The sequence below is a fragment of the Macaca fascicularis genome, chromosome 3 (genome assembly GCF_037993035.2).
Source record: "Macaca fascicularis isolate 582-1 chromosome 3, T2T-MFA8v1.1".
Taxonomy (NCBI): domain Eukaryota; kingdom Metazoa; phylum Chordata; class Mammalia; order Primates; family Cercopithecidae; genus Macaca; species Macaca fascicularis.
In genome coordinates this window covers 51,527,569-51,544,849 of record NC_088377.1, presented here as the reverse complement: position 1 = coordinate 51,544,849, position 17,281 = coordinate 51,527,569, and the positions used below count along the sequence as shown (strand labels likewise).

Sequence of the window (17,281 nt, the reverse complement as noted above, 5' to 3'; positions counted from 1 at the left end):
GGTCAGCAGGCAGCTCTCCTCCATATGGTGATTCAGGGACCCAGGCTCCTTCTGTCTTGTGGCTCCCCACCCAACCCAGGGCCTTGGAATCCTGGGCATTGTGCCAGCAGCCAATGTAAAGGGGGAGGAGAGAGCAGAGAGAGCACATCTACTTTCTAGGGACTATTCCAGGAAGTGGTCACATCTACTTGCATTCCATGGGTGAGAATTAGTCATATGGTCCATCTCCATACCAACAAGGAATGCTGGGAGATGTAGTCCCCAGATTGGCATTCTTGTCCCGCTAACAACTCTCCATTCTGGAAGGGAAGCATGAACACTTGGTGGTCACAGTGGGGGTCATAGGGAGAGAGAACCCAGAGAGGATGAAGTCTCTGTCTCTGCCTCAGCCTTGCCTGGAAGGCAGAGTTCACTGACTCAGTGCCTCATTCACTTATTCATTGGAATGCATCCTCATTCATTCATTCATTTGCAAAAGCATTCATGAATTTATTCATTCGTTCGTTTTTCCCCCCCTTGTCTCATGCACACACTCATCTGTGCACACGCATTATACACACATCTGCACCTCCTGTAAGACATATTCAAGGCCTAGGGGCCTGGGCAGGGTAGCTGGGCCAGCCAGGGTCACACACCCACCATGTGGACAACTCAGGGGGTTTCAGGCTGTAGTGTCCCAAGAGGTCCAAGGGAAGAGGGGAAAGTGCTGAGGAGTTGGGAAATTGACAACCTGATTCTGAGAGGTCTGTCCTTCCAGCACGGCCCGCCTTCAAGGGCCTGGGTGGGTTCCGGGATCAGGAAGGGGGAAGAGCTGTGTGCCCTGTTCAGGGCAGGGGCCTTGGCCGCAGACCCAGGGAAGAGAGATGAGATGGGGCACAACCCCAAGGCCACTGGCCCAGGGGCAGGCCTGGCTTTGGGTCAGACAGATCCTGGCTCAAATCATTGCCCAGATGTTTATGGACTGAATGGCTGTGGCCAAGCTCCGAACCGCACTGATCCTCAATGTTCTCATCTGTAAGATGGGACACTGGTCCTTTGCTCACAGGCTCATTGTGGGATTAGAGTTAATCAGGAGGAAGTACAATCACTGGAATACAGCAGTTTTCATTTTTAAATTTTATTTTTATTATTTATTTATTCATTTTTGAGACAGAGTCTCATTTTCAGCCCAGGCTGGAGTGCAGTGGCCTGATCTCAGCTCACTGCAAACTCTGCCTCCCAGGTTCAAGTAATTCTCCTGCCTCAGCCTCCTGAGTAGCTGGGATTACAGGCACCACCATGCCAGGCTAATTTTTGTATTTTTAGTAGAGACAGGGTTTTGCCATGTTGGCCAGGCTGGTCCCAAACTCCTGACCTCAAATGATCAGCCCACCTCGACCTCCCAAGGTGCTGGGATTACAGGCATAAGCCACCGCACCCAGCCTTATTTGTTTATTTTTAGAGACAGGGTCTTACTCTGTCACCCTGGTTGGAGTGCAGTGGTGCAATCATAGCTCACAGCAGCGTTGAACTCCTGGCCTCAAGAGATCCTCCTGCCCCAGCCTTTCAAGTAGCTTGAATTGCAAGTGTGTGCACAGCACTCAGCTAAGTTGTTTTGTTTTGTTTTGTTTTGTTTGAGTAGAGACAGGGTCTTACTATGTCACCCAGGCTGGTCTTGAACTCCTGGGCTCAAGTGATCCTCCCACCTCAGCCTCCCAAAGTGCTGGAATTACAGGTGTGAGCCACCGCGTTTGGCCAGATTATTGCAGTTTTCAAAGATGTGTGTCACTGTCACTCTTGGGCTCAGGCTGAGAGCAGACCTGAATCTGCAGGAGACTTGATCTGAAGCCCCTCCAAGTGGGTGAGGCATAGGCTGCTGCTGAGAGTCATCCCTTCCCAGGCTAGGATGACCTCAGGCTGGGATGGGGGCTGGACCATTAGGATTGTGTAACAGCTTGGTGGTGAGAGGGGGTCCCAGGGCAGGGGGGCCCATGTGAAACTCTAGGCAGAAGCAGCAGAGGCCACAGCCTCAAAGTGTAGCCCCCTTCCCTTCTACATCACATCTCCAGATCTCAACAAAAGCTTTGTTCCTTCACATCCTCACGTCCCAAGAATGCGCAGCTTTTAAAAGACCCTAATGAGGACAATGCTTACCCCAGAGCAATGGCCCCGATGGTGGATTTACGAGCAACGGAGAGGAGAGTAGCAGCCTGGGAGGGAGGAGGGGCGAGCAGGGGAGGCTGCCGCCTCTGCTCATTTTTTATTAAAGATCTGCTTCAAGGTCAGCCCTGCCACAAGGGACTCCTCAATTTCCCAGGCTCTGCAGAGAGATGGAGAGGTGCTGGGGGAGGGGAGGGAGATGGCGAGGAAGAGATCTGGGTGGGCTAGGCAGAGGGGCACAAAGAGAAGAGAAGGAGGCTGCGTGGTCCACAGGGGTCCCCCAATATGATCTGTATCCAGCAAAGTGCTGGACATGGAGGGGGCACAAGGGAGGTCCTGGAGGGAGTGAGGAGAGAAAAAGGAGGCCGATGGCATGGGAACGTTGATGGGTTGGGCCAGCAGAAAAGAGTGAGCATTTAAGCTATTGGGACAGCAGAGGGACCAGGTTTTGTTTTTTGTTTTGTTTTGTTTGAGACGAGGCCTCGCTCTGTCGCCCAGGCTGGAGTGCAGTGATGTGATCTCAACTCACTGCACCCTCAACCTCCTGGGCTCAAGTGATCCTCCCAGCTCAGCCTCCCAAGTAGCTGGGACCACAGGTGCCCGCCATCATGCTTGGCTAATTTTTGTATTTTTTATAGAGATGGGGTTTTGCCATGTTTCCCAGGCTGGTCTCGAACTCCTGGTCTCAAGCATTCCTCCTGCCTTGGCCTCCCAAAGTGCTGGGATTATAGGCATGAGACCCCACATCCAGCCCAGATTTTGTCATTCTCCAGATAAAAGGCACCACACGCACCATTAAATCCCTCCAGGCTATAACCATGAGATTTCTTTTTTTTTTTTTTTCTTTTTTTTTGAGATCGAGTCTCCCTCTGTCTCCCAAGCTAGAGTGCAGTGGTATGCTCTCAGCTCACTGCAACCTCCGCCTCCCAGATTCAAATGGTTCTCCTAGTAACTCAGCCACCTGAGCAGCTGGGATTATAGGCACATGCCACCAGACCCAGCTACATTTTGTATTTTTAGTAGAGACAGGATTTCACCATGTTGGCCAGCCTGGTCTTGAACTCTTGACCTCAGATGATCCACCTGTCTCAGCCTCCGAAAGTGCTGGGATTACAGGCGTGAGCCACCATGCCCGACCAAGAAGATTTCTAACAATAGACCTCACAGCAACCCTCAGAGGCAAGTGTTATTAGCCCCATTTTACAGATGAAGAAACTGAGGCTCCAGGAGACTTTCCCAAGTTCACATGGCTACAAAGCAGAAAATCTGGCTCAGGTCCTGGGTCTGATTCCAAATTCCATTCATCCCATGGAGTCAGCCACATCCTCCCCACCTTTTGTGCCTGGCTTGTGACTCTCCCTCCAGTAATACGAGGTTTCACCATGTTGGCCAGGCTACCACAAGTTTAAAAAAAGAAAGGGGAAAATAGTGCTGGACAGGAAGACACTGTTTTATTGATTTTATTTTTTATTTTCAGGTTTCAGTTTGTCAGCCGGGCGCGGTGGCTCAAGCCTGTAATCCCAGCACTTTGGGAGGCTGAGACGGGTGGATCACGAGGTCAGGAGATCACGACCATCCTGGCTAACATGGTGAAACGCCATCTTGACTAAAAATATAAAAAATTAGCCAGGCGTGGTGGTGGGCGCCTGTAGTTCCTGCTACTCTGGAGTCTGAGGCAGGAGATGGAGTCTTGCTATGTCACCCAGGCTGGAGTGCAGTGGCGTGATCTCCACTCACTGCAAGCTCCGCCTCCCGGGTTCACGCCATTCTCCTGCCTCAGCCTCCCATGTAGCTGGGATTACAGGCGCCTGCCACTGCGCCTGGCTAATTTTTGTATTTTTAGTAGAGACGTGGTTTCACCGTGTTAGCCAGGATGGTCTCCATCTCCTGACCTCGTGATCCGCCCGTCTCAGCCTCCCAAAGTGCTGGGATTACAGGCGTGAGCCACCGCGCCCAGCTATTTTATTTTATTTTTTAAAGAAACAGATACTCATTATGTTGCCCAGGCTGGTGAGACACTGTTTTATATGCAGATGTCTTGGAAAGGTTCATTGACCAAGTGCCATCTGAGCAGAGATTGCCTGTTCAGAGGGAGAGTGATTGGGGAAGGGGAGGACACAGGGCAGTGGTCTGGTATCAAAGCCTGGCCCAGGCAGACATTCTGAGGCTGCAGAAGTGGAGACAGGGCTGGGTGCAGTGGCTCACACCTGTAATCTCAGAAGTTTGGGAGGCTGAGGTGGGCAGATCACCTGAGGTCAGGAGTTCGAGACCAGCCTGGCCAACATGGTGAAACCCTGTTGCCGAGACCAGCTCTGTTGGGGAGACCCTAACCCAGTGGCGCTAGAGGAATTAAAGACAGACACACAGAAATATAGAGGTGTGAAGTGGGAAATCAGGGGTCTCACAGCCTTCAGAGCTGGGAGCCCTGAACGGAGATTTACCCACGTATTTATTAACAGCACGCCAGTCATTAGCATTGTTTCTATAGATGTTAAATTAACTAAAAGTATCCCTTATGGGAAACGAAGGGATGGGCCGAATTAAAGGAATAGGTTGGGCTAGTTAACTGCAGCAGGAGCATGTCCTTAAGGCACAGATTGCTCACGCTATTGTTTGTGGCTTAAGAATGCCTTTAAGCGGTTTTCCGCCCTGGGTGGCCAGGTGTTCCTTGCCCTCATTCCGGTAAACCCACAACCTTCCAGCATGAGCATCATGGCCATCATGAACATGTCACAGTGCTGCAGAGATTTTGTTTATGGCCAGTTTTGGGGCCAGTTTATGGCCAGATTTGGGGGGGGCTTGTTCCCAACACCCCATCTCTACTCTAAAAATACAAAAATTAGCCGGGCGTGGTGGCGGGTGCATGTAATCCCAGCTACTCAGGAGGTTGAGGCAGGAGAATCGCTTGAACACAGCAGACAGAGGTTGCAGTGAACCGAGATCGTGCCACTGCATTCCAGTCTGGGAGAAAGAGTGAAACTGCCATCTCAAAAAAAAAAAAAAAAAAAAAAAAGAGTGGGGACAGTCCCAGGCGATGGAAGACCTAAAGGGCAAAGGGAGGAACTGGAGAATCCCACAGACTCACAGGTCTCGACTTGAAGACCGGACTTGGGGCAGGGAAGTTTCTTGGGTCAGGGATCTAGAATGAAATAGACATCCCCGTACGAAAGTCCCATTGATGAGAGCTTGATGAACGGGCCCTGCACACAGGTGCAGATGGGGATATGAGAATGAACAGACAAGACATAGAGAAGCGGCCGAGGACTTAAATTACTGGGAAGCCGTTACCACTCTTAGGCTGTAGGGAGGAGGCTGAAAGCCAGAACCTGGCCAGAAGAACAGGAGGTAGAGAAGAGGGGCAGGAGAGGAACTCAGCAGGGGAATAAATCCCTAACCGCTCTCTCCTCCCCTTCTCCTGGATCTGGCTCCTCCTGGTGATGCCTCCCCTTAGATGAACCCAACCGGACGCCAAGAGCAAGGGAGTCTGGGTAATCGGCCCACAGAGGCCAGCCTCCCGCCAAGGCCTAGAGCAGGGCAGAGACAGAGCCAGAGCCAGAGGATCACATGGAGAAAAGTGAGCACAGATGGCGGTGCCCTTTTTTGAAACGAGTCACACAAGGGGAGGAGCACGTTTTGGTGCTCCAAAACGTGGACTGGGTGGGGAAACCAAGGCAGAGTCTATCCCTATGAGCCAGGGGAAGGGAGTGCAAAGGGAGATGGGGGGAATATTGGGATGGAGAGGTGGCCTGGGATTCCGAGACTGATTGAATAGAGAGTTCCAGGCAGCTGGAGAAGTTTGTTCGCAGCCAGCTTTTTTTTTTTTTTTTTTAAGATGGAGTTTCACTCTGTCAACCAGGCTAAAGTGTGGTGGTATAATGTCAGCTCACTGCAACCTCCACCTCCCTGGTTTAAACAATCCTCCCACCTCAGCCTCCCGAGTAGCTGGGACTACAGGCGCCCGCCACCACATCCGGCTAATTTTTGTATGTTTAGTACAGACAGGGTTTCACCATGTTGGCCAGGCTGGTCTTGAACTTCTGGCCTCAAGTAACCTGCCTGCCTCGACCTCCCAAAGTGCTGGGATTACAGGTGTGAGCCACCACATCTGGTGGCAGTCAACTTTTATAGGCCCAAATCCCCTTCTTCCCTGAAGCTGCTCCCCTTGTGAAATCAGGGAGGCAGGGGCCGCAGAGACAGACCAGGGGAGGGCAGGAGGAGGTGTGCCCAGCTTGGGCAGTGTTCCCAGGTGCTAATTCCAGAGTTGAGGCCAGGGCTGGTCAGGAACCAAAGCAATATGGTGAGGTTTCATAAAGCCAACTTTGACTGGGCTTGGTGGCTCATGCTTGTAACCCCAGCACTTTGGGAGGCCAAGGTGGGCAGATCGCCTGAGGTCAGGAGTTCGAGACCAGCCCAGCCAAGATAGTAAAACCCCATCTCTACTAAAAATACAAAAATTAGCTGGGCATGGTGACATGCATCTGTAGTCCCAGTTACTCGGGAGGCTAAGATAGGAGAATTGCTTGAACCTGGGAAGTAGAGGTTGTAGTGAACTGAGATCGCACCACTGTACTCCAGCCTGGGCGACAGAGTGATACTCCACCTAAAAAAAAAAAAAACCCAGCTTCATTTAAGGCATGCATTTCATTCTGAGATGATGCCGCATCTCCACACCTCTTGTGAGTTTCCTCCACTCCTCTCCACACACCCAGCCATGGCTCTTTAGACAAGGAAAGACCTGCAGCCGCCGGCCCCAACCCCCCACTCCCAGGACCCTCTCCCAGACATTGACCTACCTAGGAAGTCACCGCCAGGCACAGAGGGGGCAGCTCCTCTCAGGAAGAAGGAGCAACCAAGCTGACTGGTGCTAGTCCAGCCCAAAGTCCCAGCAAATGAAATATTCATGCAGCCAGAAGGCAGGACATCAGCAGAGGACTAGCACCCCAGGGCTGTGGAGCTGCAGTACTGGTGGCGGCAGCTGTAGCCCACCCCTCTCCCTCACCCTCAATCTTTGTTCTGCAAATAGTGCAAGGGCCTGCAGTTCAAGGATCTTAAACACACACACACACACACACTCACTCCAAAGATTCTGGTAGGTAAGGAAACCTGGGCAAATGAAGAGGGGAGGAGTGAAACCGCCTTTGCAAAAATTGTAAGAGAGGGCCAGGCATGGTGGCTCATGCCTGTAGTCCCAGCACTTTGGGAGGCTGAGGCAGGCAGATCCCCTTAGGTCAGAAGGTCGAAACCAGCCTGACCAACATGGGGAAATGCCCGTATCTACTAAAAAAAAAAAAAAAAAAAAAAAAAAAGAAGGCCTTAGAGACAGGGTTTTGCCATGCTGGCCAGGCTGGTCTCAAACTCCTGACCTCAGGTGATCCATCTACCTCAGCCTCCCAAAGTGCTGGGATTACAGGCCTGAGCCACCGTGCCTGACCAGGCTTTTGCATTCCTGTCGGATTATTCCACTCAGACCAGCAACTCCTCTGTGTCCCTACCCAGAAGCGAACTCAATGCAAGAGGACCATTTTCCACACCCGTAGGAATGTATCCCCAACCAATCAGCAGCTCCCATTCCCTTGCCGCCCCCCCGCCCCCTGCCACCAACCCACCAAACTATCCCTGAAAAACTCTAGCCTCTGAATTTTTGGACAGGCTGATTTGAGTAATAATAAAACTCTGGTCTCCCATTTAGTTGGCTCTATGTGTATTAAACTCCTTGTATATTGCAGTTCCCGTCTTGATAAATTGGCTCTATCTGGACAGCGGAAGAACCCATGGGACAGTTACAGGAGGGCACATACAGACACTCCAGAAAGACATGAATCCAAAAACAGATGCACAGGCCGGGTGCGGTGGCTCCCGCCTGTAATCACAGCACTTTGGGAGGCCGAGGCAGGTGGAACCAGCCTGGCCAATATGGTGAAACACCCGTCTCTACTTAAAAAAAAAAAATTAGCCAGGAGTGGTGGCGGGCACTTGTAATCTCAGCTACCCTGGAGGCTGTGGCAGAATTGCTTGAACCCAGGAGGTGGAGTTTGTAGTGAGCAGAGATCACACCATTGCACTCCAGCCTGGGTGACAAGAGTGAAACTCCATCTCAAAAAACTAAAAACAGATGCACAGACACAGATACACGGGGCACATGCACACATAAACCCACTCACAGACTCACAACAAACATACACTCAGACCCAGGGATGCCTCTTGTTGTCATGCAAATGCTTCCTAAAATCTGCACCCCAAGCACCTGATGTGCCTTACCATCGTCCCCCCAAGTCAGGGCTGCTGTGGCACTTCCAGTCCTGCCCCCTGACACAGCCATGGGGACGCCAATGGTGAGCTTGAAACAGGGGACTCCATGTTCCTGATTTCTTTTTTTTTTTTTTGAGATAGAGTCTCGCTCTGTCACCCAGGCTGGAGTGCAGTGGCCGGATCTCAGCTCCCTGCAAGCTCCGCCTCCTGGGTTTACGCCATTCTCCTGCCTCAGCCTCCCAAGTAGCTGGGACTACAGGCACCCGCCACCTCGCCCGGCTAGTTTTTTGTAGTTTTTTTTTAGTAGAGACGGAGTTTCACCGTGTTAGCCAGGATGGTCTCGATCTCCTGACCTCGTGATCCACCCGTCTCGGCCTCCCAAAGTGCTGGGATTACAGGCTTGAGCCACCGCACCCGGCTCATGTTCCTGATTTATAACGTCTCCATTAAGGGAAGGTCTCTGGTCTCCTAACGTCTCTATTTAGGGAAGGTCTCTTGTCTCCCAACGGTCTCCAACTCTGAATTTCCTTCACTCAGCCTGCTCACTGAAGGAGGGCCAGGAGCTGTGGGAGAAACAGACCAAGGTCACACAGAGAGTAACCCAATGGTGACTTGAACTGTGGACCCCAGACTCCCAACCCAGCAACATCGAAGGCTCGGTATTTCCATTCTCAAAATGCTCTCCCCCTGGCCAGGCACAGTGGTTCATGCTCGTAATCTCAGCACTCTGAGAAGCTGAGGAAGGAGGATGGCTTGAGCCCAGGAGTTTGAGGTTGCAATAAGATATGATCACACCACTGCAGTCCAGCCTGGGCAGCAGAGCGAGACCCTGTCTCAAAAAATAAAAATAAAAAAAATAATAAAAATTTTAAAAAAGTCTGGCATAGCAGCAGCTCATGCCTGTAATCCCAATACTTTGGGAGGCCAAGGCAGAAGGACTGCTTGAGGCCAGGAGTTCAAGGACAGCCTGGGCAACACAGTGAAACCCTATCTCTATCAAAAATTTAAAGTTTTTTTTGCTTTTTTTTTTTTTTTTTTTTTGAGACAAAATGTGGCTCTGTTGCTCAGGCTGGAGTGCAATGGAGCAATCTTGGCTCACTGCAACCTTTGCTTCTCAGGCTCAAGCCATCCTCCCACTTCAGTCTCCCAAGTAGCTGGGATTACAAGTGCCTGCATACCACTACATCTGGCAAATTTTTGTATTTTTTGTGGAGACAGAGTTTCCTCATGTTGGCCCGGCTGGTCTCGAACTCCTGAGCTCAGTGATTTCCCACTTCAGCCTCCTAAAGTGTTAGGATTACAGGTGTAAGCCATCGCATCCAGTCAAAAAAAATTTTTTTTTTTTTTTTGAGACGGAGTCTCGCTCTGTCGCCCAGGCTGGAGTGCAGTGGCCGGATCTCAGCTCACTGCAAGCTCCGCCTCCTGGGTTCACGCCATTCTCCTGCCTCAGCCTCCCGAGTAGCTGGGACTACAGGCGCCCCCCACCTCGCCCGGCTCGTTTTTTGTATTTTTTAATAGAGACAGGGTTTCACCATGTTAGCCAGGATGGTCTCGATCTCCTGACCTCGTGATCCACCCCTCTCAGCCTCCCAAAGTGCTGGGATTACAGGTTTGAGCCACCGCGCCCGGCCCAGCCAAAATTTTAAAATTTAAAAAAAAAAAAAAATTTTTTTTGAAATCTCCTGTCTCCATTGTGATGTCTCCCACACTACCCCATCCTTTTTTTTTTTTTTTTAAACTTTTGAGATGGTGTCAAAAAATAACAGCCTCTGTCATTCACGCTGGAGTGCAGTGGCATGACCATAGGTCACTGCAGCCTCAAATTCCTGGGCTCCAGAAATCCTCCCACCTCAACCTCCCTGGTGCCTTTTATTTTATTTTTGACCCTAAGTTTTGTCCTTGTCGCCCAGTCTGGAGTACAATGGTTCGATCTTGGCTCACTGCAACCTCCGCCTCCCAGGTTCAAGCGATTCTCCTGCCTCAACCTCCCAAGCAGCTGAGTAGTAGGGATTACAGGTGCCCGCCATCACGCCTGGCTAATTTTTGTATTTTTAGTAGAGACTAGGTTTCCCCATGTTGGCCAGGCTGGTCTCGAACTCCTGGCCTCAAGTGATCCTCCTGCCTCAGCCTCCCAAAGTGCTGGGATAGGCGTGAGCCACCTCGCCCAGCCCCTGGTGCCTTCTTTAACACTGGGTGGGAAGACAGTGTCCTGGCGAGGCCTCTGCACACCGAATGCGTTTCCCAGACCCAAACTAGTAGCCTCCCTTGACCCAGGCGCCTTCCAGGGCTGGCGTGCCCCCTCTCGCAAGTGGGGGAAACAGATGTCCCCGAAGGCCAGGGGTTGGGGCGGGGAGCGGGGAGGTGGGGGGCAACGCGGACGCGGAGTAGGAGGGCGGGAGGGAGGGGGAGCGGGCGGGGGGAGGGTCCGTCCCAGCCTCCCGGGCCGTTGCCTCCGCTGCTGGCGTTCCTCCGGGCCTGCGGATGGCGCTGCGGGCGCGGGGCCTGGCCGCTCTGGCCGGCGAGCGGGCAGGGAGGCGCCTCGGTGGCTGTGCGCTGTCCAGCATTTCAGCAAGCGGCGGCGGCTCCCGCGGGGAGGCGGAGGGTGCGGGGCCGCGGGGGCCGCGGAGCTGCCCTGCCCAACCCAGCCCAGGCGAGGCGGCAGCCCGGACCAGCGGGACCCGAGGGCCTGGCCCTAGCGCCCGGCAGATCGCGGCGGTCAGCGGGGAGGTGAGAGCGCCTGTGGGGCGGGGGCATCTCCCAGAGGGGCTGGGGCTGGGTGGAATCTCAGGCCTCCCCAGTACCCCCGTGGTCTGCAGGCTCCCCGGAGCAGAGGGGCAATATGGGGGGACGGCGAGGGTGTCTGTCCGGGGGTGCCAGGCGCCCGGGGAGCAGAGATGAGGGACATTCATTTCACTGAGAGGGATGGAGACAGTGGGGACTCTTTGGGGTCACGGGCAGGACTCCCTTGGACATAAATGACCATGGCCTGGTCCATGAGGGTGCCAGAGAGGCCCCCCAACTGCAGCCCCACTGAGGAGAAGGACCTGCTCCCCAGGGAAGGGAGGACCGATGCAGGGACCCCATGGAGATGCTGGTCACTGGCCCGGGTGGAGGGAGCAGGCCCCCACCTGGATGCTGGGCCTCTGTCCAGCATGAGGTGCTGGCCCAGGGGACAGCCTGGCCCCTTTCCCGGCTGCCCAAATGCCCCTAGGGAGGTAGGAGCTGTCAAGGAGAACTGGGTCTCACAGGATGGCATTTACTCTTGCACTGGGAATGGAGGACACAGAAGAGAAAATAGCTACTAGGAATTTGGGAGGGGGTTCTCTGTGCACACACCCCTCCCCACAGATGCCCAGAGAGAGTTTCTAGAGCCCAGAGTTAGCCCTGCCCCAGAGTGAATTCCTGGTAAAGAGGAGAGCTGAGAAAAGACGCAACCTCTGCCTTGCCTCCGCCTCCCCCTCCCTTCCAGGGCTCCTGCCTGGACAGTGTTGAAGCCTCCTGCAGTTCCTACTCCTGACAGCAGATCCATTGTGGGGAGAGATTTAGGGGGAGGAAGGGAAGGTTGTACCAAGGTCTGACCTGGTACTTCAATGCCTGTGCCCTATCCCAGCCATAACTTCTTGCTGCCCTAAGACCTCACTCACCCTAGCATTAGGGGGCTTGGGCTGGTCTTTTGTCCCATGGCAAGAGAAATGGCAGGTGCTGGGCTTTGATGGAGAGATGTGCACAAGTTCCTCTGTCCAGGGGGCATCTTAAGGTCATGGCCTCGGTTTGTTCCAGCTTCTTCCTCAGCCAAAAATAGGACCCAGCTGGCTAGGAAATTGTTCCCACACAACACTAGCTTTCTGGTTCCTTAACTTTATGCCCCATCCCACTCTCCTGTGGGGTGGAGGAGGTATTCTTGAAGAGTGACTGAAGAGTCAACTGGGTTTTAAGAGGTAGGGGTATGTGGGTTGGGAGTCATGGACTCTGATGTCAGAAAGACATGGAATCAAATCTAGGTTGTGTGACCTCAGGTAAGCCATTGACCTTTCTGAGTCTGTTTTCAATCTGTAAAACAGGTGTAGTGTTAACAATGTCTACTTTGCTGTTGAAAGAAATAATCTGGATAAGGGGATGGGAGACAACTTCTATGGTATAAAATGCTGGGTGAGTGTTAGTAAATAGGAGACAAGTAAGAATTTCTTAAAGAAGAGCTGGATAAATGTGGAAGAGTGTTCTGTGTTATTTGAAGCACATTTTTCTGTTCCCGGAGGAGATGAACAGTGGTTGAGAGCCTCATACCAAGCTCCATGCTGGGCACAATGCAACGGTTGACTCAGCTAATCCTCGAAGAAGCTTCACAAGGAAGGCATCATTGTCCCTATTTCATAGCTGAGAAATGAGGCTTGAGTGACTTTCCCAAGGTCATGAAGCCACTTGTGCTGTCCTCCAGGAGGCGGGAGAGTTACTGATGACCTGTCCCATCCTCTGTTTATCAAGGCTCAGTTCAATGCCAGCATCTTGATTTATGATGCCAGCTTTACAGGTGGGGAGCCTGAGTGAGATGGGTGAGGGCGTACAGTGTAGTTAGGAGGTGACTCCCGCAAGGTCACTGGGATACTTGGAGGTAGAATGTGACTTGAACTGGCCAGCAGGGTGCCTCCACCCCTGTCACATCTACCAAAGAGGGAGTCTGGGTCTGACAGTCCCATCTGCTCACTTCTGTACCCTCTTTGCACCTCCTCTGCCTCCCAACCTCTTGCTGACCTCTGCAAACCAGTGACTGCCCCTTTCTTTCTTAGTGGTTCACCCTCACCTCCTGAGATGGTCCATGGCCAGGAGCAGCTACTAGCGCCGCTGGGGTCAGCCTCCCTTCCTGACTTTTCTCCCTCCTCTGCCCACATTTTATTGTCTCCCAGGGACAAAATCATAGCTCTTCCTATCTCAGAAGCCTGCCAGGGGCATCGACGGGGAGGTTAGAGGAGCCCAGCCCCTCTTTCTTCACTCCTACACATACACTGAGCCTCTGCCCATGGTCCTGTAACTTCATATACATGATCTCATCTCATCCTCACATAACCTGGAGCCAAAGGTGCTGCTGTCTGCCTTTCACACAGGAGCAAAACAAGGCCTGAAGGTGTGATGGGACTTTCCCAAGGTCACAGAGCAAGGTCTTGGTGCAACCCAAACCCACTGCCTCAGAACCCCAAGGTGACTTCCACAACACTACTCTGCCCCCAGTTCTCCAGGCTCCCCAGGGCGAGAGGCCAGTGAGTGTAGGCCAGTGAGTGTTGGAGGGGTGGGTGGCATGTGGTGAAGGCAACTGAAGGACTCTCAAACAGGAGTCCAAGGACCTTCTTTCTGGCCCTATCTCTGATCCTGGCTCCCTGTATGACCTTGAATGTGTCCCTTCCCATCTCTTGGCTTCAGTGTCCCCAACACTAAAATGATGGGGTTTAACACCAGGTGCAGTGGCTCACACCTGTAGTCCTAACACTTTGGGAGGCCAAGGCAGGAGGATCCCTTGAGGCCAGGAGTTCAAGACCAGCCTGGGCAACATAGCAAGACCCCATCTCTACAAAAAATTATAAAAAGAAAGCTGCTCTCCTCTGAACATCACTTCTCCCAGCTCCTTTCTTCTCACTCAGCCTCCTGCCCCTCAGTGAGTCCCCGCTCCTGATCCCCTCTCCCCTCATGGAACCCTCCCCCATCTCTCATCACCCCCCTGCCCAACTCCTTCACTGAGCCAAGGTGTTGAACTGAGAAGGAACTTCGCCTCCATTTCTTGCAGCCCCTCCCACTCAGCCTGGACTCATTTCCACACTGACCCAGTCCCCCAGCCGGGCTTGCCTCTTCTCTCTCTCTTTTTTGTTTATTTGTTTGTTTGTTTGTTTTCTTTTGAGACAGAATCTTGCTCTGTCACCCAGGCTGGAGTGCAGTGGCGCAATCTCAGCTCACTCAACCTCTGCCTCCTGGGTTCAAATGATTCTCCTACCTCAGCCTCCCAAGTAGCTGGGACTACAGGTGTGCGCCACCACGCCCAGCTAATTTTTGTAGTTTTAGTAGAGATGGGCTTTTGCGATGTTGGCCAAGCTGCTCTCAAACTCCTGACCTCAGGTGATCCTCCCACCTCAGCCTCACAAAGTGTTAGGATTACAGGCGTGAGCCACTGCACCCAGCCATGCCTCCTGTTTTTACAACGCCAGCTGCAAACTCTCCTATTTTCCCCACAATTCCATGAATAAGCCTCAATCACCTCACCTCTGTTGCTTCCCTCGTCCCATGCCTGTGGTCCTCGGGGGCCTCGTGGGCTCTGGTGAACAACCCTGGGAGGTGTATGGAAGACATCTTCAGTGTCCCTGCAGCTCACCTCAAATTCTCAGCCAGAAAGGACTCTAATCTTGGTTCAACCAAAGAGTCCTGGGAGCTGTAGGTGGCCACTGGGCCTGTCTAAGCCCTATTTCCTCCCCCACCTTTAATTAAGACCCAAGACTGTAGGTGACTTGGGACAGGTGAATTTGAAATCTCAGCTCCAATAAATCAAAGCTTGAAACACTGGAGGTGACTTCAACCTCTAATGATGGAACCGCAGACTTCCTGACATACAGATTTATAGGGCAGAGAGATGTTTAAATCTTCGGACTGACAGGGCCTTCATGTGTGGAAGGTCATCTGGTCAAAACCCATTTGTTTTTTGTTTTTTTTTTTTTGAGACAGAGTCTCGCTCTGTTGCCCAGGCTGGAGTGCAGTGACCAGATCTCGGCTCACTGCAAGCCCCGCCTCCCGGGTTCAGGCCATTCTCCTGCCTCAGCCTCCCGAGTAGCTGGGACTACAGGCGCCCGCCACCACGCCCGGCTAGTTTTTTTGTACTTTTTAGTAGAGACGGGGTTTCACCGTGTTCGCCAGGATGATCTCGATCTCCTGACCTCGTGATCCACCCGTCTCGGCCTCCCAAAGTGCTGGGATTACAGGCTTGAGCCACCGCGCCCGGCCCCCATTTGTTTTAAAATTTTTTGAGAGAGGGGCTCAATCTGTTGCCCAGGCTATAGTGCAGTGGCACAATCACAGCTCACTGCAGCCTTGACCTCCTGGGCTCTAGTGATCCTCCCTCCTCAGCCTCCCGAATAGCGAGGACTATAGGCATGTACAACCACACCCAGCAATTATTATTATTTCTTTTAGAGATGGGGTCTCACTATGTTGCTTTGGCTTCCAAAAGTGCTGGAATTAGAGGCATGAGCCACCACACCCATCCAAGAACAGCTTTTGAAGAATGGAGAAGAATCGGATGAGGGGAAGGAAGGCGTTTGGGGGGGCAGAGTGAGGGGGAGTGGGTTCAGAGAGGAGAAAGGGATTGGAGATTGAGAGAGAAAGAGAGAGAGAAAGAATGAAAGAAAGAGAGAAAGAGAGTAAGAGAGAGAGAGAGAAAGAGAGAAAGAGAGAGAGAGAGAGAGAAAGAGAGAAAGAAAGAGAGAGCAAGCGAGCGAGCCAGCAGGAGGAGCGGGATGCCCAGGAGAACAGAGGGGATTATGACAGGGAAGGGCTTGTTACCGACAATTACAGACCCTGCCTCACCCAGCCGAGGCCTTCACTGTGGCTTAGCACCTGCTGATACCTCTGGCGTGCTGCCCCTCTGCCCTCTTCTGGGTCATGAGCGCAGGAAGGTGACATCTCCATCCCAGAGGCTCAGCCTTTTTGGCCCCATGTCATCTAGAGAAGGGCTCTCAGAGGGCCTGGGTGGGTGAGCCAGGTTCAGGCTGCCTCACTGACTGTTAGCCTAGAAGACAGGCCCCTGGGGCCATGTGTACATTGGCTCCAGAGCAGTCCTCGCCCTCCCAGGACTCCTCCAGAGCCTAAAGCCTCTGGCCTGTCCTTCGGCAGTGCTGCTTCCTCGGCAGCCAGCCTGGCCTCAGCCTCCTGCCGCCCCCGCCCTGGCCTCCTGCCCACTGCAGAGGCTGCTGTGCCGGCGGAAGCTGACGGACAGTGCCACGGCTCCCTTAGCATCCTGCCAGGGCCTCTGAGGGCTGTGAGGAGGCCTGGCCAGTTACCTGGACCCCAGGGTCAGGGGGCTTCCTCAGCTGAGTCCCCTCCTAGTCCAGCACTCCCTCCTCACCACCATTTCTCAGGACTTCCCAGGACAGAGACAGGTAAAAGCAAGTTGTACTGAATTGTTTTGATTCTAAGAATGGCATATCTTCAGCCTAGGCAACATAGCAAGACCTCGACTCACTAAAAAAAAATAAAAATAAAAAATCAGCCATGTGTTGTGGCCCATGCCTGTAGTCCCAGCTACTTGGGAGGCTGAGGTGGGAGGACTGCTTGAGTCTAGGAGTTCAAGGCTATAGTGAACTATGATTGCACAGCTACACTCCAGCCTGGGCAACAGAGTGGGACTCCATCTCAAAAGAAGAAAACACACAAACAGACACACACAAACACACATACACACACACACACAGAAAGAGAGAGAATGACATATCTTCATTGTACAAGTCTTGGGAAATACAGAAACCAAGGAGAAAATAGAAATGATCAGTAGTCCCACCACCCAGAGACAACCACTTTGAATACGGTATGGTATTTCCTTGCAGGCTTTTTTCCATGTGTCCGTAGGTACATAGAGTTAAATAATCAGGAACATGCTGCAGGAGGGAGTCTGTTGCTGGTTTTGCTCTATCATGAGCATTCTCTGATGTCTTTAAAGACTCTTTAGGGCCAGGTTTAGTGGCTCACCCTTGTAATCCCAGCACTTTGGGAAGCCAAGGCAGGAGGATCACTTGAGCCCAGCAGTTTGAGACCAGCCTGGGAAACATAGTGAAACCCCATCTCTACCTACCTACCTAAATAAATAAATAAATAAATATTAGCCAGGCTTGGTGGTGCACGCATGTAGTCCCAGCTACTCAGGAGG

General features: G+C 52.5%; 1 protein-coding gene across 14 annotated transcripts in view; it reads left to right on the top strand.

Annotated features, from left to right (window-relative positions):
• The first annotated feature begins 10,932 nt into the window (after nucleotides 1-10,932).
• Nucleotides 10,933-17,281, top strand: part of SRRM3 (serine/arginine repetitive matrix 3) — an 85,281-nt gene continuing 78,932 nt past the window's right edge. For all 14 annotated transcript variants that reach the window (XM_045389638.2, XM_045389635.2, XM_065541758.1 and 11 more), the window contains exon 1: nucleotides 10,933-11,115. The gene's annotated coding sequence lies outside the window, so the exon portion shown is untranslated. The remainder of the gene's footprint in view (nucleotides 11,116-17,281) is intronic.